The following is a 22,587-nucleotide window of genomic DNA, read 5'->3' as shown; positions in this document are numbered from 1 at the left end:
TTTTTTTTCATCAGTCATACACACATGTGTGAATGTGTGCTCATAAAAAAGAAGGGAAAACAGTGGCAGAAATAGGGAGGTACATCTCTGCCAAGAAACTCCAAATCACAAAATGAACAAAAAACAAACTTGGAACAGGACTGACAGACAGAACATATTTTCTCAGACTCAAAGGAAACCCTAAATGACAATTTTATGACTGTGGTAATTTTTTCAAGTGACATACTGCAAGAGGGTATTGTGGGCTCCCATGAAACATTTAATGGTCCCACTACACAGGGGAAAGAATGGCTGGAATACCTCCTCAGCCTCTGGTGGGACTCAACCTTTCACTCAGACACTGATGGGAATATCTGCAAGAAAATGTTTACTCTGCACCTTAGGAGGATACTCCTGAAAAACAGATTCACTTTTCCTTCAAGATGTCTCTAGTACCACACTGAGATTTTCCAGGAAGAGGCTCTCGTTCCCCAGGTTGTGCAGGTTGGATAAGCCATGTGTTCCAGTGACTGCATGGAGACACTTGCACAGCAGCTTAGCTTAATTTTTTCTTAGCCACTGATGCTTTTACCCAGAAGAGTAGCAGTAGTTACACTTCATGTCTGGGAGGCCTCATTCTCATCACATGCTCAGGGATAGGACCCATCCATCCTTTTTAAGTTTGCTTATACAGCTCTGAGCTAGATTTTCCTCAAGCTGTATTTTGGCCAGCCAGGTGGCTTTTGAGTGTTCTGGATAGAGAAAAGGGGTTCATAATCCTGTATCTGTACTCAGGTCTATTTACAAAAGAGCTTAGACAACACCATTCTAATAATCTCTGTCTTGGTGAGGAAGCTGAGCACCTGCTTTGGAGCAGTCATTTGCTCCAAAACCATATGGCCAGCCAAGATAATCACTCAGCTGTGTATTTACTGCTGTAGAACTACATACTCAGAGACCATTTACAGAAAAATGTCATTTGCCACCATTACAAATGCTGAAATCTTCCAGCATTTCCTTGTTAAACCATACCCTATGCCCCTTTTCATCCAAGCCTTAGCAAATCTCAACATCCAAAGGCTGTTCTAAGGGAGAAATTTTTTTAAGGAGAGGAGAAAATATATTTTCATTTTCTATCCATCCTAGGGTAATAGTTGGTTGGAGTTCAGCAAGGCAACACTAGTAAAGTCCTACATGCTGAAACATTTGTTTAAATCAGGAAGGACTTACACATTCAGCATTTGCTGAGTCTGGTCCTTATTAGAGAGCTTTGCAGAGATATTAGTCACACATACACATTGTGCATTTTAAATTTAAAATGACAGTGTGTGTCTGATGCAGAAAACTTTGCTGCCTTGCTTGTACAGTAATGTTCATACAAAAGTTTTTTAAAATGTGCTTGATTTGCATAACACCATTATGACTTACACTATTGCAGACTCCTTTAATAACAATGAGGTGCTATGGATTGACATGATCGCTTATTATGGCTTCAAATAATATGTAAATAACATTTAAATGGCTTCTCTCAGAGCCATTACTGTCAATCAAATAAATACCTATATTTTGGCTTCTCATTTTTATGTCCTTAACTAACATTAAGAAATAAAAAAGCAACTTATAAACAAAACCTGTAACAAACAGCTATTTTGCTAACAATCTGGTTTAAACTGCCAGGAAAACAACAGAACTCAGTCACAATACCAAAACTGTAATTTTGGTTGCCCTGTTGGGTCTGAATGCCATAAAGATTGGGATAAATTTTGTGTCAGGACAACCACTACTTATGGACACCAGCTCAAGAGGGATGATATACAGAATGTTATCATCAAGAGAGGAATCCCACAGTACTCTCAATAATGCTTATCCTGTAAATATTATGTGCATTTTCACCAGATCTCAAGGTAACTTATAAAACTTTATGATGGACCACTAGCAGGGGCAGCAACACTTGGGTACAGACACCAAAGGGGTGTCAGCAATTTTTCACTAGCATCTCATGAAGGGCTCTGCACAATATTGTGGCAGGAAGAAATGCTCTCCCTGCAGGCTCCATGCCCACCTGCAATGCACTTCATAGCCAAAACTACCTGGACACTGATCACCCCCTGCTGAAGGTGGGGTGAGTCATGTGCACAAAGCAAAGGGACCTCAAAGAGACACAGGGGTCAGAAAGATGGCCAGGTCTCCTGCAGGTACAGCTACTGTGTGCGTGGAGTCTGTGCTTGTGTGAAGTACAGTAACACCAAACCTTGGTTGTCCGTCTCAGCCCCAGTCCTGTTTCATGTAAAATCGTCTTCTGGCAGCTGTGTCCCTTTCCCTGTGCCTCTGCACACAGGTGCACATGCAGAGCAAGACCCAGCAGCATGAATTTCAGTACATTGTGCCACTTTTTTTCCTTCTGGCAGAAAGCTATCCTTTGTAGAACGATTACGATGCTACAAAGATTCAATACAGTACTGGTACCACACACCAGAGCCTGGGCTTCACCCAGCTTGCAGGAAAACAGCTCAGTGTAGGCAGATGTGTCCAGTCATGGATGTCTCCATGAGGGAGAGATTATTTTTGAGGGATAGATTTAAAATTAACACCACAGTAAAAACATTCTTATGTCAGTCAACTTTACTCTGCAGCATTCAACCTAATACCTGTACCTAATACTGCTAAAAACACAAACAAACAAAAAAAAGATTTCACCATTTACTGAAGTAAAAAATATTAAGAAGTACAAACTCCATGTCTCAGCCAGATTTCTGCTACAGAGAGCCTGTGTTTTTGGTTTCTCTGTTTTGGGAGGAGGAGCTACTTCTTTCTCTTGTGAAGCTCAATCACAGCTACAGTTTATCAGAGAACAATTTGTCCTCCACCCTCAGAAAAGATGGCTTTATTGACAAGCCTCTTTGCACATTCCCAGCCAGAAGGAAAAACCTGGAGTGATGGGCTCTTAACCAGCACCTGAGAACTGCTCAATGTCTTCTCTGACTTGGGGTTTTTTCACATTAATCCCAAGCAATGCTGACCTTGAGGTGCTCAACTACCATTTCATGAGTGGCCTTATCAGTAACCAAATTAAACAGCAACAATTAAATGATGGCTAAAGCTGTTGTTTCTCCTTTGCTTTCCAGCCCCAAAAATGCCTGCTGAGGCAATGCCAACTAGGCTGACCTGTCCTTTTCAGCAGAATAAGACCCATGTACAGGGATGAGCAGGGCTAGAATGAAACAATTAGAAAATGCAGCACACCTCACATATGTCCTTATGTAGGAAAGCCAGAATTATTAGCATAATCACAGTGTGCTCTGTTAGCATTAGAATTAAAACGGGAGAGATAGCCCATTGTTAGTGCAGACAATTCAGCCAGACAACAGTTGGCCTTACTAATTAACAAAATAGTGCCACTTTAAGAGCTCTCTTTGGGTAATCCTCAGGGAATTTCAGACATCAAGACAGATAATATGCTTTCCAGAAAAGCTGGCAAGAGCTAAAACCTGCACAGCCAAATACCTATGTGCGAGGAATCGCTACCATGAGCAAGTTCCATGCTGAGAAAAGCCTGGATTCATTCACTCATTCATTCATAAAAATATTGCCAGCCTGCAGGTTCCGCTGCAGGTCTCCTAACACTTGTGTTTTGTTTTGGTCTGCACTCTGATTTCAAGCTCTTGAAAGTGGATGATTATCAGAAAGTAACTATTTTTTTTTAATGTGCATTTCTTGCCCTGTTAAGGAAGAAAACTCAGAAGTGAACTTCTTAAGCCCAAGCATAAGAGAATCAAATAAACCTGCTTCATTCCTCTTGAGGAGCTTCAGAGAATTTTGGAAAAGAAAAGAACCTGAGATTGTTGAAAAGCCTGGAACTGGGCTTAAAAATACACCTTGCTGGCTATCAAAAGTGTATTATTTAAGGAAGTCTAACCCCTTGTTTCCATGCTTATCCAAAGGATGTCTCTGTTCTCCCACGCAGCAGCCTGGAGCCAGCCCCCACCCCAGCATGGGACAGCTGTGTGCTGTTCATGGCAAGTTAACATGCAAGCCAGGCTTCCAGCAGGTCCCCAGCTCTACTTACTAAGCTAGAGATGAAAGAATCAATTCTTCTGGGAAAAGCTGTGTACTTCATACTGCATTACACTTGCTTCAGCCCATATTAGGGTATTTAAGGCACTGCTGATTATTTAGCATAATGATTCAACTAAGGGCATTCATTATAAGGCTGTCTTGGAAGACATAAAGATCTGTTCTCCTGTACTGGGTATTTTGGCTCTATAAAGCATTTGATGGCTGCAGAGAAAGATATGCCTGAAGTGTAGCACACAAGAATAATAACCTTAAATGTTGAAAGCATATTAATATTTCATCAGGGGAACCAGAGAAGCTGGAAAGCACTAGGGGCCCAATCACACGATAATTATTTGATAGGACACTACATCCAGCCACGGGGATAATTCTCAGGGTTTACAACTACTCTATTTTCATTGGCAGGCCTGGCAGGCAGCTCTGGACACACTGACAGCAGGAATTTGGTTGCGGGAAGAACTCCTGAGTAATTAATCAGGGTCAGGGCAGGATCTCGTTTCAGAGAAGTCAGGCTCTTTCCTGCCACTACTCTCTAAGCTCTGTGTCCAGCCCAGTTGTCCCATTTCTTGTGTTCATGTAAGTCAAAGGATTGCTGCCTGCTACAGAACATGATTGAAATGATTTGTTCTGAATTAGGCTGCCACAACCTTTTGGTTTTGTCCAGACCACTCATAGATGAATCATCAAATGTTAAAAATGTCCTGAGATGTAGGATAGGAGTTTGAATTTAAACACCCAAACTGGTCAGTCTGACAAGCTTGAGTTCAAGCTTGCTGTTCATGCTTGAAGCTTGAACAGCAGCCTAGTGAAAAAAAAAAAAATGGTACAACCCAGTGGTTTCCATCACAGAAAATAGCTTCTCAAAAGGGCCTGGACTATGATTCATGCAGACATCCACCCATCTCCCAGTAACAATGCTAAAAGGTGCCCAAAAAGCCTCAGAAGGTGATGCTAAAATATATAAAATAGCAGGAAAGATACCACGAAAGCCTAATGTTGTGAAAAAAGCCTGATGCTTTAGTCCTAACCCACAGTTAAGGAGACAGATTATAACATTAAAAGTGAGAAAATTCAGAAACTGGAAAAAGAGCAAATTTCTCTGAGAAACTTAGAATTGTACTAAAATCTTATTTTCATGGAACTTTAAAAAGGTCAAGATCATAGCAAGACTGAAAGCAGGGTTAGGAATTTACACGGTTAAATAGAACCTCTGCTGTTGCCATAAATGCTATTGCTAATTTACCTTTTGAAAGAGAGAGACTATACAGAGCCTTCAGCTTTTACCCAATCTTTAAATATTTAACACCTCATCTTCATCTCATTCCTAGGTGCTTACACCATGCACATTGTGTGATATTTAAATGTCTCCATACTAGTATTTTCCTTAGTTTCTGGAGGTCCATAGCTGAGGCTAGGCTTGACCCAAAACTGAAGTTAAGACAGGCTGATGTCATTTCACTACTCATCTACTGTCCTGAGCATGGCATTAAACCTGTCCTTTGCATTTCTGTGCAGGGTAGCAAAGGCAAGCTTTGATACTATTTTTATGGGTTTTAATTTCTGGAGCAGAAATGACCACTCAGTGTTTTTCCTCTCTTAGTATTTCCATACTTATTCAATTTTAAAATGAAGTAAACTGTCAAACAAGCAGCCTGGAGGGTTTTTTTTGTTTCTCTCATGTATTTGTTGCATATATTGGAACACATAAAAAAGCACAGAAGTATATGTGCCATGTTGTGTTACATCAAAACATTACCTTTCCTTGAAACTCAGACTGAGCAGTCTTTTTTTTTTAAATATAATCTATAAATATGAAAATAAAACTGCCTGTGATCAGCTTTCAGGCATCAAAATGTCTGTGGTCAAGTGTCAGCAAACTTGCATCACCAAAAAAAAGCCTTTTGCCTCCTCTCTTCCCAACATCACCAAAACACATTCATTAAAATTGAGTTTCTTTCTCCAGTGTGAGCTCATCCCCTCATGACACATTCTGACCTTCAGAAAATAGGCTGCTTCTTTGCCCCAGTAGGCTGCTACACAAAGTCCAGATCTCCACAAAACTGTTTTCTAATTGCTCACCAATGATCACATTTATCTCCCAGGCAAGGCAGGCTGCAGTGGTTAATAGTATAAATGGTATCTAGTACAACAAGGATGGAGGCTCTGTTTATTTCATAGCTACCAAGACACAAATCTACATTAGCTTCAGTAACCTGAAGACATTATTCACACAAGTTTTTAAGCCTGTTAACATAATTTATTAGAACTTAGAGGCTTAGTGAAACAAAGCAATAAAGAGGATAGCCATTGCTGCCAAAGGGAACTTTACATATAGTCAAAGAAATGACATGATCAAGAAGGAGAAGGTTAGCATAAGGTAAAAGTTGAAAAATAATTAAGGCTTTAACTTAATTCCATTCCAGCAAAACTAATTCTTAAAAAAATTAAAATCTCACATTTTCCAGTAATTCCAAATCAGTTACATTTTTTCAGTATATAAATAATTCTAATTATGATCTTATAAGGTCAGCCTTCCTGCATGTTGGCATTTAGAAAAATGTTAAATTAAATTATCTACATGCACTGGAAACATAATACAAAGAATGATCTAAAAAGCCAGGAGCAGGAGGCCAATATGAGCAAAGCTCTTATGTAATGTCTGACAAAGCCCAGTGCAAACGCAGAGCTAGAGCTCACATTTTCCTGGGAACCATCCTTTTTTTCAAATGAAACATGAATCTAAGCCTATAAATAGACTCTTCATGTCGGAAGAGTGAACAGAGGACTTGATGCAGATGCACCACTGGATTAAGAGAAGATCATAAAAGAAATTTATCAATGTCATGGTAATTAATTATAACTCTCCATCTACAGATGGGGAAGGCTGTGTTTATCAGCCAAGATCCTCAGAATACCAGGAGGCTGACAAAGAGCTGAGAAACTTCTCTGCCTGCTCACCTACCTATTTGGGACTTACCTGTGTTACAGAGACGTGGCTTTACATTATTCTCACTGGGTTAAGGAAAGCAATTGTTGTCAATTCTTGTGTTTATTATTACAAAGCTTGAATATTGGTTGCTATTTTGTAAAACTCCAGTCTTGGAGGTTTTGTGATTATATTTAAATTTACAGAAGATCAAATAACGTCTAAACTATTTCAGAGACTAACATGAAAACTAATAACCAAAATGTAGATGTAATATTTGTAAATATCAAATTATAACTTTTTGTATTTTGGGGTGTCTTGGTTTGAAAGACAGGTGTCTGCTAAGGAAAGCAGGAGCCTCCCTTGGAATGGAAAATGTGACCCCCTTCCCTCCCAATTATTATAACTTTGAAATTAAGGGGCTCGCAGGCAAAGATATGGGAAAAGGAATAACACTCCTTTATAGAGTATGAATATATATCTAACAAGGCAGACAAGCAGTGCCAGCAGCACCAACAAGCAGAACCACAAACGCAGTCCCAGGCTCTCCCGGCCGCGGGCGCTTTCCCCTGGCTGCAGTTCCGCTCGCAGCCGCCAGGGGCGCTGGTGGCTCCCGGCCGGGCAGGGCGGGTGCGATGGTTCCCCCGCGCCGCCAGGGGGCGCTGTGCCGCCAGCTCGGCCGCGTTCCCCTCACACGGGAATGGCGGGAGGGCCGGCGGAAGCGATGGAAAAGGAGCTTCCTTTGCAAAAACCCAGGGACAGCCGGTCCCGGTGCCCTTCCAGGTGGTGAAATGAGCTGCAGCAGGAACCTTGGAAACAGCAAGATAGAACGGCAGGGACCAGCAGATCCTGGAGTAGTAAACAAAACGTATCAGAAACTCTGCAGCTGTAGCTGGAACCTCAGGCTGTTCCAGCAGGCAGGGTGGGCAGGCCACCCTGTAGCAAACAGCGGCAGAGAAGCCACAGGGCTGGGCAGTGGCAGCTCCCAGACAAGGCAGGGAGAGGCTCCCTGGGAGGGAAAAGGGGCTCCAGGATCCTGGGATTTCCCCTGAGACACCCCAGCAGATGGTGAAGGGTGCTTTGTTTGGTGAGGTTGGGTGTTAGAAAGGTCGCAGTGCATTGGCAGCTCTTAGGAGCAGAGCTCCACTCATGGTAGGAGAAGGCAGCAGAAAACAGAACCCCGCAGTGGTGGGGAATTCTCCCCACAGCGACCGCAGCCTCCTTCCCCTCAGAATGCCCAGAGAGCAAGAGAGAGCCAGGAGCTGCCCCAACCCCTTTTCCCCAGCCCAGTTCTCACATTCTCTCTGCCCCTCCATGAAAAACCCCCCCAGCTAAGAGGGTAGCAAGCCGCATCCTTCCCAGGGAAACTTCTTTTGTCTCTCCTAAGTACCCTGCCGTTATTGTCTCTTACCAACAAAGTATGGAGAAAATTCTCTAACAGAAATAAATAGAAGGAGAACTCCTAAACCTCAACATGGTTATGCAAAATCTTCATATAAATCTTCCCAAATGTACAACACTGTGTTTGGAGACCACCTGTAGCTTTGCATATACAAATTTAGAAAAGATACTAATCTTTTAGTATCTTTGTTGTCGTGCACAACATGAAATGCTGAATTACATGCACAGATCTGTTCCCCAAGAAGTTAGAAAACTTACTTAGTCTTAAGGTGTATTAAAAAAAGAAAAAAGAGCTCTCACAACAGGAAAGGACATTTTTCTTGATGTGAATAGACTCTGGTTCTCTTAGCATATGAAATATTAGTGTCCGCTCTTGGGAACCAGGATATTGGCATTTTACCTTACATGATATGGAGTTTCTCCCACTCCTCTAAATGCTTGCTGTGTGAAAACAAAAACAACAAAAAGACAATAAGGAAAGGTTTTCTGGACTCCATTTGGGCACCTACTTGAGTTAAGCAAAATGATACACAGTGGTAAGATCAAGGTTCCACTAACCTGATTGCCATTAAGAAAAGCTCTAGAATAACTTGAAATATAATCCATCAAGTGGAAGCATAATGATAACTGGAGTGCTACCCTGGTCATTCAAGTCTCAATTTAATTAGCAAATATGGTCATTCACTGACAGTACTTTATATCTGAAGTTGATTAGAAGAAAAGGAAAAATAAAACTCTGCTCAAGAGCTTCACATTAGCAGTCCTCTCTTTCTGAGAGAGGAGATAACAATACACTTTAATTTCAGGTGCCAATAACCTCCAAAAATGTTTAGGTCCTTTAACTAATATGTTAAAAATGTAATCAGCATGAGACAGGTGCCTAAGAGCAAAAGGAGCTCAACCAAGTGTAGTGTCACACTGATAAGAATTCACATGGAAAGATTTCAGGAACAAGATTTTGCAGCTCTGTTGAAAAATGAGCAGCATCTTTCCACTCTAACACTCCTGTTTGTTACATCTTTGGTGTATCTCAGCTGGTCAGTTCTGGGAGTGACCTGACATCCAAAGAGCTCCAATTATCTTACAGCTAATGTCCAGAACTTACTGATAAGCACTTTGAAATTCTACCCCAATTTCAAGCTCACCTGCCCATGCTGCTGATGAAATGTGGTCCCTTGGCAGACTAGAGGAATGGGATGATGGGGCACCCAAGGAACTTCAACAAATTTGTAGCTCTAACTGGGCAAGTTGGCTCAGCAGAGCTGCTCCAGAAGCACAGGAGTCAGCCTAGGCTCCCATCTGTCAGGTTTACCAGTGCAATAACAACAAACCAGCCCTACTTAAGGAATCAATTATGTGGATGGGATGGTTTGAGTCTGACCCCAAGCCAGTCTCAAAGGCACTTCTGCAGTATAAAGCTAACTGCTAACACCAAAATTAAGTATACACTACAGAATACTCTACAGAATAAGATACTAAGGAAACCAGCAGGGGCTGTGTAGGACCATCCTCATTTTTCAGGCAGGGTAAAAAGAGTCAAAAATTGTTGCTACAACTTGCTGAACCTCCCATTGCAAAAGTCTGAGTCACAGATGAGTGGCAGGGAAGCATAAATCAGACAGGGATTGCCTTGTTAGAGAGATGCAGAATGGCTAAGGCTGATTCATTCTCTCCACCCAAAGAAATGAAAAAGCATACAAGAATTTGTCTGTGCCTGCTAATTCACTGGATGAATAGCACCTTGACAGCTGAATCTCTCCAAAACAATTTTGAAGTCTCAGGGGTGGCCCTGGCACCCTATGAGCCCCCTGTGCATCCTCCAACCACCCACAAACCAGTAGGTTCCCAAACAATTCCCCATCACAACAGGAAATGTAAGAGAGACAAGACTTTAATTTGAATAGACATTGAAGGAACAAATGTGACAGCAAAACAAATTTGCCTACTCACCAGAGATTTTTAAATTGATAAACAAGAGGGTACTTGGGAGTGATGGCAGAGTCAATTCCTGTGCCTAAAAGAGCTGCCAGTGTTACAGATTCGGCCTTGCTTCCTCCTCCAAATCCTTCCTACCTCATGGCCTGATCTGCACCAGCGGCAATAACCACAAGTGTTGTAAGGGTACAAGTGCAACCCTGCCTTTAACAAGGCAGCTCTAGAGAACTGTCTGTCCCTCAGCTTCAGACATTAATTTGTATATTATTGTACAGAGAGGTCAACTTTAGGCAAGCATTAGATTATTTATAACTTCAAATAAGTTACTTTGCAAACTCATTTGCCAGACTTCCATCTGAGGCAGCATTTGATAGAAATATGGAAAATGGCCTGAACTTTAAATGACAAACAGATGAGAAGGTCCAATGAAAATCAAACACTTTTGAAGGCCATGTGTTTTCACAGGGAATATAAATGGGATTTTTAATTGACACTGACTTCAGCTCATGGTAACATTTTGGGTGATCTCAATTAGTGGGATTACAAAAAACAGTAAAGAAAGGAATTTGATTATGGCTAGCCCTGGAAAAAGGGATCTGGCATTCCCTGCATTTCTTAAATTGGGGGGTAATCTCTTTTGCAATGTAACTATCCAGTTAACGTATTTTTGCAGCCACTGGGCATAGTTGGAACTTCTTAATGCCAAAGATGCTAAGCACTGCCCTATTATCTTTTAATCAGGTTTGGGTTTTGATCTCTAGTGATTTGGACAGGCCTGACTGCAGAGGTAGCTCAGGGCCCTGAAGAAACAAGTTTAACTGGCATTTCCCATAAAGACTTGTTACTCAGCTGTGTATTACTCGGCTTTTCTGAAATTGCACAAGTGGGGATATATCCTTTCAGAGGGGTGAGGATAAATATATTGAAGGACAGAAGGTACTCATCTTAGGCACTAAGAGTGCCTAGAAGTTATTTATTTCCCAGCTGGCATCTGCACATGTAGGAGTAACCAAGGTTCACTGCTACTCATTCAGAACTTCACTCAGAACCCCAAACTGCTTTAAGCTGGAAGTTTAAAACAGTGGTCATTGCCACCAACAAAAATTAAATATCATTTTCTGGCTCAAGATGGCTGGGCATGATTGTTTTATTGCACTGTTACAAAATCCTTTGTGCAGAAAAAGTTTCTAAATAAAAAACATCACATGCATGCAGCTTGCACACAAATGCACCACTGAAATATTTTTTTTACCTGTGTCAGGAAAGCCTTTTGTATCAGATTTAACATATTTACCAGATCTGCATTAAGTGCTTTTTCTTGGTTCACAATGGACAAGAAAACTGTATCTTGTTGGTCAATTTTCATACCACATTTTCCTAAAAAAGCTGTAGTACCTGCACAGAGAGTTGATATTCTGTAGCTTTACAGAAAAAAAAGTCAAGCCTGAGCTTCTTCTGTGTACTGTTCATGAACTTGTGAATATTTATCACGTCTAGTTGGGCCATGATATCAAGGCACTGAACCAAACAGAATCTATGATAGACTAAAACTAGTGCAGCTGGCTAAAACAACAACAAAAAGTCACCCAAAAATAGCAAAAAGAAACATTGGTCACTTTTCAGGGAAGGGAAGCTCTTACAGTCATTTCGAACATGAATGGAGTAACTTCTTGCCCTCATTATTCAACTGTCCCCTTGTCAAGAGAGGCATCATTTTGTGCTTCATCTTGGGGAAGAGGATTAAAAGCCAATGAGGAACAGTGAGATGAAGCACCTCTACTCTGAACAGAAGCAAGGCTTTCATCCTTTTTCCCTTGGCTAAAGCAGCTTCCTGCTGATGCCACAGAAAGACCCAGCTTACTACATCCTCCTAGACCTACACTCTGTATTTCCAAGCAACTGACAGAAAAGTTTATCCTTGATGCTGTAATTTTGGTGATGGTGTCCTTACCTTGTTCCTCCTATGGCTGTACCTTTACACTTGAGGCTAGCTACCATTTGGTGACTCAGATGGCACAGGAGCAAAAGTAAAAGGCACAGAGATATACTGCTATATTCATTTCCAGATATGCTGGAGACTTAGGGAAGGGAGGAAATAGCAATTTTTCAAGTCACACACAGATTGTCTCCTTTTTCTACCCTTAAGTCATCCCCTACATCATAGCTATGGCAAGGTTCAAAAGAATCTGGGGTATATTCACTCTTGTGCAAATCCAGCATTATTCACAACTCAAAAATAATTGTTCCTTCCCCCTAATTCTTCCACAGAGACAGCATTCAAAAAGCTTTTGAGAACCTTAAAAAAAAAAGCCTCAAAAAAAGGCCTTGAAACAACATTCTTTCTCCTCTCATAAACAAAACGGAGTATTTACCATCTACAGAAAGTGTACAAAGAACTGATGAGAAATCCAGAAGCAATGGCAGTGCACTGTTAAATACAGTGTCTCTTGGGAATATTGGAGTTAGACTTGCTATTCATGCAGCTAATGCTTCATCACAGCAGATCCTTTTCGTTTTTCATTTGAATTTGAAAGCTAGGAGATAGAATATCAGAGCACCATACTTGAGATAGAATATCAGAGCACCATACTTTGGTATTTTGAACTTATTTTTCTCATTAGGTTGTATGCTCCAGGACATAGTTAGATCCCCTAGAGATTCATCATCTTTTGTACAGCAATCAAAGGCCTTGAAAGGTGTGTAAGTATTAATTTTGAAAACACATATGGCTTAGAACAAAGAGAAACAAACTGATCAAACAGCAGGGGCAATGTAAAAGAGTTAATAATACAAAATAATTCTGAGCAGCAGTCAGTTTTCACAAAGCAAACATCTCAATGTGAATGCCATATTGTCAATCAGACTCAGTCATTTTCAGATGTAATGGGAAGTGGAATACAATATCTACATCTGATATGTGAACACAACTGTAAGGAATCAATACCATCTGGCTACAAAGCATTTGGTCATTTAGTTAGCAAAACCAGGATGTTCACACAATAAAGAGCAGTCCAGACAATATGGGAACCTCCAATTTTTCAACATATCATTTGTAGGGCAATTTCTAAAAGAGGAGACAAAGTTTCAGCAATGCTTTATCAATAAATCTGAATGTAGGCAATAACCTCAGTGAGGGCCAGGGGTTGAGGTGGAGTCTGTTCCTTCAGGAAAGGTTTATGCCTTCATATGTGTTACATTAGAGTCCAAATTCAGAGCTGTGTGTGTGGGTCCAGTGCCAGGTCTGCGTTTGGCCCTGAAATTTCTCATTATGCTTGTCACAAGACATCAGAAGTAATCACACCACACAGCACTATGAATGCTAATAAAATAAACCAGTGATTGATGAAGAACTTTATCCTGAAGCATCAGCTATCTTTACTTCTGTTTCATGGGTACAGCAGACAGCATTAATTGTTTCCATACTGACTTAACTCTGTTTTTCCAGAAATCAGCACCACTGCTATTTACTGAAATTGTATTTCTATGCCAATGCCTTCTTTTTCCTTATTTTAATTTTTCCTCCTGAAGTCCTGGTCACATTATTTACCTTCACTTGTGTGTTGGTTTGACACAGACTGGTTTTTGGTGGCGGGGGGGCCACAGAGGTAGCTTCTGTGAGAAGAAGCTTCCACCATGTCCGACAGAGCCAATTCCTGATGGCCCTGAAGACACCCATGCTGCAGACCCAATTAGAAAGGTTGGTAACACCTCTGTGATGACATATTTAAGAAGAAAATCAAAACAGCACGCAGAGTTTTTTTTCCAGGACAGGCAAAGTGCAGCCCTTTGGGGGCCATCCCCAGCGTGGCACGCCACAATGCGCCACTGTGGCCACCACCATCTTTGTAAGTGAGCCTTGCCTGCCTGGCTACCCCTAGCCAGCCACACTGAGGGTGAAAAGGGCTGGGGCAGTGGTTTCCCCTTCCCAGCACCCCACCTGACAAGAGTTAAACAGCTCTGGTGCCAAAGTGGCCACCACTGCCTGCACAATTGCGGCAGGGCTGACTGACCAGCAGGGGAAGCATGACAAGCAATTCCCCAGCAAGGAACCATAAACTTCTCTATGGGAAATCTTTGAATTTGTGGAACTTGTTGGCAATGGATGTACAAGCAGCAGTTTCTCTTCCAGTCAGAGAAGAGGAGGAAGTGAGGACATGAGAGGGAAAACAACATGGCAGCACCAAGGTCAGTGGAAAAGAGAGGGGTGAGGTAGGAGCCAAGATTCCTCTGCAAGCTGTGGTGAGGATTATGGTGAAACCGACTGTCCCCTTGTGATGCGTGAAGTCCACGGCAGATCCAAAATCCGCTCACAGCCCGTGGGCAAAGTGCTCACACCAGAGTGAGTAGATGCCAGAGAAAGCTATGGTCCAGTGGGAGAACCGAATAGAGAGAGAGAAGGCCCTTCCTTTCAAAGCAGAACCTTAGAGGACTGTACCCCATGGAAAAGTGACCCACACCGCAACAGTTTTGGGAAGACTGCCCATGGGAGGAGCCCCATGGCATAGCAGAGAAAAGACTCCTCTCCCTGAGGAAACAGAGGAAGATCTTGAGTGATGAACTGACCAAGACCCCCACTCCCTGTCTCCCTGCACTGTCAGTGGGAAAGAGGGAGGGGCTGGGGGAAAAAGTGTTTTTTCTAAAGGCTTATTTTACTTCTCATTATCCTCCTCTGACTCTGTTCATAATAAATTTACTTTATACCTTTGAATTTAAACCAGTTTTGCCCTTAGAGTGTTTTTCTCCCCATCCTTATCTCAACTCATGAGCCCTTCGTTAATTTTCTTTCCCCCTCCTTTGCCCAACTGTTGCAGGAGAGGGTAAGAGAACGGCTTTCATGGATACCTGGCATTTGGCCAGTATCAAACCATGACAAGTTGAAAAGCTGGATCAAAGAAAATTCATGTCATACTGCCTTCCCCAAGCCTTCCCACTTGCAAATTAGGCAGCACTCTTGGTGCTTTGAGAGCTAACAAGTTCTTGAAAACCTGGGAGCAGGTTTGGGTTTCTAATGAAGTGTAAATCTAGGGGATGAAGGAATTGTGTCATCGAGTAGAATATTCTATAGTGGGAAGGGAGCAGCCAGCACTCCATTTGTCCTGTTTGGAATTTAATGCTGCCCTAAGATCTGACGCGCAACTGACACCCAAGAATACACCTGGACCTCGGCTCTCAGAAAAGTCTTTAGGGACAAAAGGCAAAAATAACCGCAATGGGCAGAATGCCAACTGGCTGAATTTAGGAAAGAATGTCTGAGTTACACAGGCCATGCTAATACCAAGCCAAGTGAACTTACAGTGAACAGATTCCTTTCTAGGAAAACTCATTCAGAAGGCCCATTACATAAGCTGAGGATCTGACCGATATAATTTTCTAGGCATTTTTGGCTTTTCAGTTGAGAAAATAATGTGGAAGTTCACTCATTATGTCACATTCTACTCACACAAGGTCTTAAAGGGACCTCATATTCCCAGAAAAATACCAAATTTAGCATCTATTTATATAATAAATATGCCTGTGATCCAACAGCATTGAGAAAGATTACACAGCCAGCTCTGTAGTACCCTCTGTGAGGATGCTCACAACGTAGTCAGAAAGAAGAAAACCTTGGACATGCTGCAATGCCTCTAAGATAAAGGATGAACTCAAGTCTGACCTTATCACAGCTCATATTTTTTATTTTGTTTGTTTACAATTACAAGAAAAGAGATTACTGGCCTTGTCTACTCTCGTAGTTGCTACTATTTTGTCTGCACTTGTTACTTTGTCAGCATCACAAAATATTGAAGATTAGTCCTTCTAATCAAAGCTTACACACCTTCCTCCTATTGTAAATCAGTACACACTCCAAGAAATTTGCAGCATCTCAAGTTTTTTTAACTTCTTCTTTCACATCTTACACTGTCATACAGACAGACCACGAGCAAGCAGCAGTCAGACCACCTGTGCTGACAAAAATCCTAGAGGGGGGAAATGGAGTCCACTCAGCTTCCTACCCCCACTTCAAACAGCCTGAATGCAAGTTAAACACAGTCCCTTCTACTTGATTTTCATCATGCTGAGCTGTGCCAGGTTTCCTAGTGCAGTGGAGCCAGTGGACAGACAAATTCTGGGCTTTATCCCACCCCATTGACTCCAAGAGGCATCCACACAATCTGTCCCCTGAAACACATCTGGCTACAATCTCTATTTTTAGTTACGCCTGACAAATCTTGAACTGCTGATACCAGAATTTAAAGAAATACATGAAAAACAGTATTTTTCCTTTTAAAACACTGTTCTCCTGGGTCTCCTAGAGATAATAATTACTGTTCTGCTCAGCTAGTGCTGTCATTATTTCGCTCAATAAAATGGATCATTTTAAACTCTCAGGAGCATGGGAAGTGTCGCTGCTTCCTTGTGTAAAAGTAGGAATGTGTCAGTTTTGTTTAGCAAATATAATATTTAATGTCTTTGCACTTGGCATTCAGGATCAGTACTGCACCAACAGCAAGGAGGCAAAGTAGACCCTACATATTCATACTTCTTTTAAAATAAATTAAGCATGTGAAAAAAATCCCCCAGGTAAAAAGCAAACCTAAAAGAAAAGATTTCCCCAGGAACATTCAAAATACAAAAGTCATAGCCAAAACTATTTTAAACATTCTGATTCTCTGTTATGCTGTCAGAAATTGTACCTCACCACTGAATTAGTGGTTCACATAATTTCCACTGCAGTTGCCAGAGGACATGGCTGGATCTGACGGCTTTTAACTTAAGTTGTCAGGGTAATAGCCCACACCCCACAGGAAAGTGAGGGCAATAAAGCAGCCTCAACACACCATGCTTCCAATAGTACTCATGATTTACTCCCCAGTTTTAGTGACTACACAGTATTACATGTAAAAAGGCCTCCTTAATGGCCAAGACTTTAAAAGTATCCATGATCTCCCAAGTTTATTAACTAGCAATAGGGTTGAAAAAGCCATAGCTCTGCAGCGATGATTCTGTGCCAGGATCACAATCTTTGCCTAGTGCACAGTAACACTTGAAATACTATCCAGATTTTCATATATTTTTTTTCAATCTAAAGTCCTAAGAACTCTGGTCCTCACAAGGAATATTCCATCCCTAAATCAAAGAACCCAGCAGACAACTCACCTCTCCAGGTGTCAGAAGAAGTCACAGTGGTTCCCTTGCCCAGAGCTGGAGGCCCACATGGTGCCATATGTTACTATCATGGTACTTTCACCTAGGAGTATGTATGGAATGTGTCTAAGAGTACAGATGAGTCTCAGCCTCCTTGATGTTACAGGCTGAACTGGCTATGTTCTAAAAATCTCTTGGTATACAGAACCTTATCTCTTGAATAGATGTTTTGGTTGCTGTTTTAAACTACATAATTTGTAGTTCACAACCTGACAGAAAGAATCTGAGTAGGCAAAAAAAAAAATCTGAAGATGGAGGAAAAAAAAAACAATTTGAAAGAATGAAATGTGGGAGCAGCCTCTATCATTCCCCCTGCAAATCTTTAAGTTTCTGTTCAGAGGAGAAATGTTTCCATCCTTCTGAAAAAGCTTTGGGCTCATAGCTCTTTGGATTCCTCAGATCTTCATTACTCTTTAGTAGGCATATGCAGAAACCTTGCTCCCTTACACTACTCCTCATGTTCTCCTTTAAGTTCCCACTGACAGCCTAGCATAACTCCACTCCTCAAGACTCAGCTGGCACCCAGGCCAAGTATTTGGCTTGCCCAGGAGAGATTCAACAGCAACTTGTAAGGATTGTGTGCCTTATCACCACAGTCCCACTCTTCGGGGGCTACAGGAAAAGTCCTTAGGAAAAAAGAGAATAAAAGTATTAAAAGAAGAGACACCCTCTCACTACCTTCAGGACTCCTCTTCACCTCCTCAGACTTCAGGCATACAATTCAGCCTCACAACAGAATGAAACATGGAGTAGGGGGGGAAAGGGGGGAATAAAAAACTCAAGAAGCAGAAAACAGAGGAGAACAGTGGACACCAGATACTTTACAGTTCTTTCTCACTATGCTCTCCTATTTATTCAAAAGTGGTGTGTAACACCTGAATGTAATTCTTCAGCCTGAGGAGACGACATAAGCAGCACATTTTCACACCTGATCCTACCCAGCTGGGCTGGCTGCCTGACAACAGAAGCATTTCATCTTACTGCATAACCCTACTACATCTGCAAAGACAAAGGAGCTGCCATAAAGGGGTTCCAACCATAGCAGAAGAGGAGCTGGGGGGTGAAGAAGAGGGGAAAAGCAATAAAAGCAGGTCTGCTGCACTCATGCTTGATATGAACACACGTGCACACACGAAAAAAAGATCTATCAAGAAGATGAAGCGCCTCTCAGGTAGGGAGTCTTGCTGCAAACATTACACAGCCTGCACTGGTACCTGCCTAAAAGGGAGCCTGGCAACAGAGCTCAGAGGGACTGAATTTGGACTGCCAGCAAAAGCACAGATCTGGCAAGCAAGCTTGGGCTCTGTGTCATGAATCCGCATTTTCAAGATTAGTGGGACCAAAAATAGGCTTGGAATCACACTACACTTCATGGAAGAGTCTTACCCAACTGCAGAGCAAAAAGGTCATAGAAGCAGGCAATAGATTTTGAGTCCTAAAATGGGAAAGAGTGGGAAAAAGGATTCTGATACTTTCTGCTTATTCTTTTTGTTGTCAGGAAGATAAAAGTTTTTCACTCTGATGCTTCTTTTGCAGCATTGAAAGTAAAGGGTATCCCATTTACAATGCCTGGGCAATTACCACAAAACCTGAGGCTTTGCTTTGGTAGTTTGTAAACTTCTGTGTCATTTTCAAAGTTGATTTAGCATGTGGAAAATAATAATTAGTGATAAGTCTCAACAATTTAATCATTGCTCACAGATATTTATTTTTTTTATTTAAGCAAAATAAAAATTAAAAATTGCTGTTCCATCTTGCTTATTTTAGGCCTAGAATCCAAGTCCCAGAGGTCATCTAGTGAGCTCCTAGGAACCTGCTGGGGTACAAATGAGCAACCTGAGATATTAGAAAAGGTAAATACCCCAATGTTTAGAAATGAACAGATGTTCTTGAACATCCAAGTCCCCCACGGACTTTGGAGGGAAAAAAGACAGTAGATGAAAGGTTGCATTAGCACCGACTTTCTAAATCTTCATATGTCAGGGTCTCTGGGGTTCACTGAAGTTAATGAGAGCACTGGGTGCACAGAAAAAGGCAAGACACATCCCTCTGCAGCTGTGGGAGGCTGTGGCCCACTCACCAGAGTTTCCTGTGTTCATTTGTTTATAGAATAGTGCTTAGGTTAGTTCAGGAGAGAGTTCCTCATTTCCTCCTCCTCCTTCCCCTCTCCCTAACCAGATGTGACAATGTTACAATATTATTATCCTGTCAGCACCGCAGGGAGAAATACAAGTAAAATTCAGGGTGAAAGGATAGTCAGAAACAGATCCAAAGCAGTACCTTTCAGGCTCAATAGCCCATCTCAGGGAAACAGAAACCTTTACAAGCTGGACTGCGGTTTCATTTAAAATGTTCATGGGAAAATGATTACCGACAAATTTTTGAGGTCCTGTTGTATGCTAATTCCAACTGAAAGCCATAGGAGGTATCTGCAGCCAAAAGATGGGGTGGAACCTGAGGGGCTGACAAGGTAAATCACATCCCAGACTGGAAGGAACAGGCTGGGTAGGTTTCACTGTGCCAGTATTCTTCAGTCTTGCAGTGCCACTGGGAAAGACATACCCACACTGGAGTCGCACTGTACAAACCACTGGCTTATAGATTTTCCCTGGCAAGTCTCCCAAAAAAGACAAGCTGCCTGAGCTTTCATACAGACAGGGAAGCCAAGGAATGATGCACAAAAGGGAATGAATCAAGCAAAAGAATCAGAGGAAGGATACTGCTTAAATGAAATAACATTAAACATTCACAATATATAGAAGATTCCTGTTCACTGAAAGACTTTTGCTTCAGTTTACCATACTGGAGAAGTCAGAGATATAGCATTTATAGAGCAAAATTCAGAAGCAGGATACCTCTCTCTTTCCTGCAGCTTACCAAAGCGTTACAGCTGCAAAATAAACTTCCACTACCTCTGCTCACTATATGCTACAGCCAAAAGAATGACATAGACATTATTAATCTCTTCCAATGCTACAAAGGCAGTCTTCAGCTTTTCCTTCAATGGGTAAACTGAAAGATACAGAGTCATTGCAGAAAAGGCTATTATGCATCTGTAGATCATTTTCTTGGAATTTTTTTTTCTCTTCCATCCTAAGACTGGTAAATAGGAAATAGAGACTAAGATTTTACCCTCAAGACAGTAGTCCTTGAAAGTAAAAACTTAGCAATATCCATTCTGCTTTACCCTTTGTCTTTTCACCCTGAAAATCCCCTAGGGTCTGCTTCTGGCCTACTAAAGAGAAATTCCTTTTGTCAGTCTATGGGGGACCAGAATGTGCCCTAAAGTCTCTAGAAAGTGAGAAGAGCTTTCAAAAATACTGTGTGACATACTGGTGAAAAGTACAGGTTTGTCGTGTGGTAAACAGCCATCCTTGAAGACTTCCAGCCAAACATGCTGGATTTGGAGGACAGCTATCCTGCTTATGGGGTCCCAGCAAGAGCAGCATTATGTCCTTGCTCAGCAATGGTTTCTCCTGGCATGTAAATGGATCTCTATTGGGGCTGTGAGGAAGTAATTGAATTCTGAGTTCATGTTCATTCAGCTCTCTGGGACTGAACTACAGAAATAGTTTTAAGCCTGAAGGTGGTTCACACACAGCACTGCAGTCCTTTCATGTGTCAGCCCTGCTAAGCCGCCGATTACGGATCTTGACAGACCCATTAATCCTCAGCGAGTCTCACACAAGAAATCATCCTGCTTCCTCTCTGTAAAATAAAGCATTCCCATTTTAAGGGAAAGAGTGTTGTTGTGCACCTCTGCAGCTAAATACGATGTAATCAGCAGAAGAGCTGTATGGACTGACTGACAGAGCGTGGTTGGAACAAGGAAGGGATCCAGGACGGCCAGCTGCGCTACTGGTTAGCAGAAATGAGATGATAGAGTCAGCTGACCTTCTGAAGAGGAGAAATTTGGTTGGACAATGTGGAAAAAGCCACACCCAAGAGGTCTTTGAAGCAGTTCCTACTAGGGCTAAGAACCACACTGACATCAGTGTTCTACCCATGACAACTGGGGCCAAGTTGAAGATGCCTAAAATTGGCAAGACCTAAACAAAAAATGCAGTATCTAGAGTGGTGATAAAATAATCAGAAAACATAAGTCAGGTGCATGCAGAAGGCTCAAATGTTTTTCATTGTAGACAACTGCACTATAGCTGCTCTGAGCATAAGCCCCCCCAAAATTAGCAGGAAGCTCTCAATTGTTCTCAATAAGCAAGAGGACTGATTCCAGGACAAGAGCTAGCACTTGGATATTCTCTCCCCAAAAGCAAATTTCTGCCAGCTGCAACATTTCTTCTCTCTTTTGCCTCAAGAAATAAGCAGTGCAGATGTACCTCATCCTTTGTTTGGGACACAGGCAAGTTGTTGCACTTTACAGTAATGCCAAGCTGCAATTTGATCACATGTCTTCTGCAACCCCCTTTAGCTGATCTGCTTTCCAGTCTTGTCCTACAATCCATGAAGCAAGCCTATTTGTAAGGAAGCAGACAGAAACACAGCTCCCAGCAATGGTTGCTATTTTTATGAGCAGCTGTGACAGCCCAAAGATCTTGCACAAAGTTTACATCAGCAACAGAGGAGGAAGTAATTTTATCCAGTAGAATATCCAGCAAAACATAACAGAAATTAGTTTATTCCCAGAAAAAAAAAAAGTGAATCAACTTTCAAGGTGTCTAACAACCCTGTTGGAAAAGAGTTGGTCTCTGGAACACACCCTACACAGACTTCCCTGTTGCAATCAACACAATTATTTGTCTGGTGTTAATACAGTGACATGCTGCTTTGCTGAAATATCCCTGGCTGTCTTTCAAGCTCTTGAAAAGACAGCAAAGATTTTGTTTTGATTTAAAACTATTTTTCAGCACCTCTATGTTGGAGTGACCTTATAAAAGTGCCCATGGAGTCCTTTGACTGTCTTTTGTCTGTGCTGTGTGACACAGACACTTAAAGGAAGGAACTAACATTAAATGCTGACACTCAAGGACTTCTAGCCTTTAAAAATGTTACTTCTTTTTAGCCCACTGACTTTTCCTGATGCTTTCAACTCACTATTTTTTTATTTTTTAAAAAGGCTGTCTTAACCT

General features: G+C 41.7%; 1 long non-coding RNA gene across 1 annotated transcript; it reads right to left on the bottom strand.

Moving 5' to 3' along the window:
- Window positions 1-7,551: 7,551 nt before the first annotated feature.
- On the bottom strand, window positions 7,552-18,311 carry LOC148184569 (uncharacterized). The gene is made up of 3 exons (XR_015772334.1): window positions 18,179-18,311; window positions 17,453-17,543; window positions 7,552-7,828 (listed from the first exon to the last, which is right to left on the bottom strand). It is a non-coding gene; the product is annotated as an uncharacterized LOC148184569 (long non-coding RNA).
- Between the last annotated feature and the right edge of the window lie 4,276 nt (window positions 18,312-22,587).

This window comes from Pseudopodoces humilis, chromosome 3, assembly GCF_049639895.1.
Source record: "Pseudopodoces humilis isolate 2021_Gansu_Grassland_sample_001 chromosome 3, ASM4963989v1, whole genome shotgun sequence".
Classification (NCBI taxonomy): domain Eukaryota; kingdom Metazoa; phylum Chordata; class Aves; order Passeriformes; family Paridae; genus Pseudopodoces; species Pseudopodoces humilis.
Note: the sequence above shows the minus strand (reverse complement) of the source record. Positions and strands in the feature narration are given on the sequence as shown.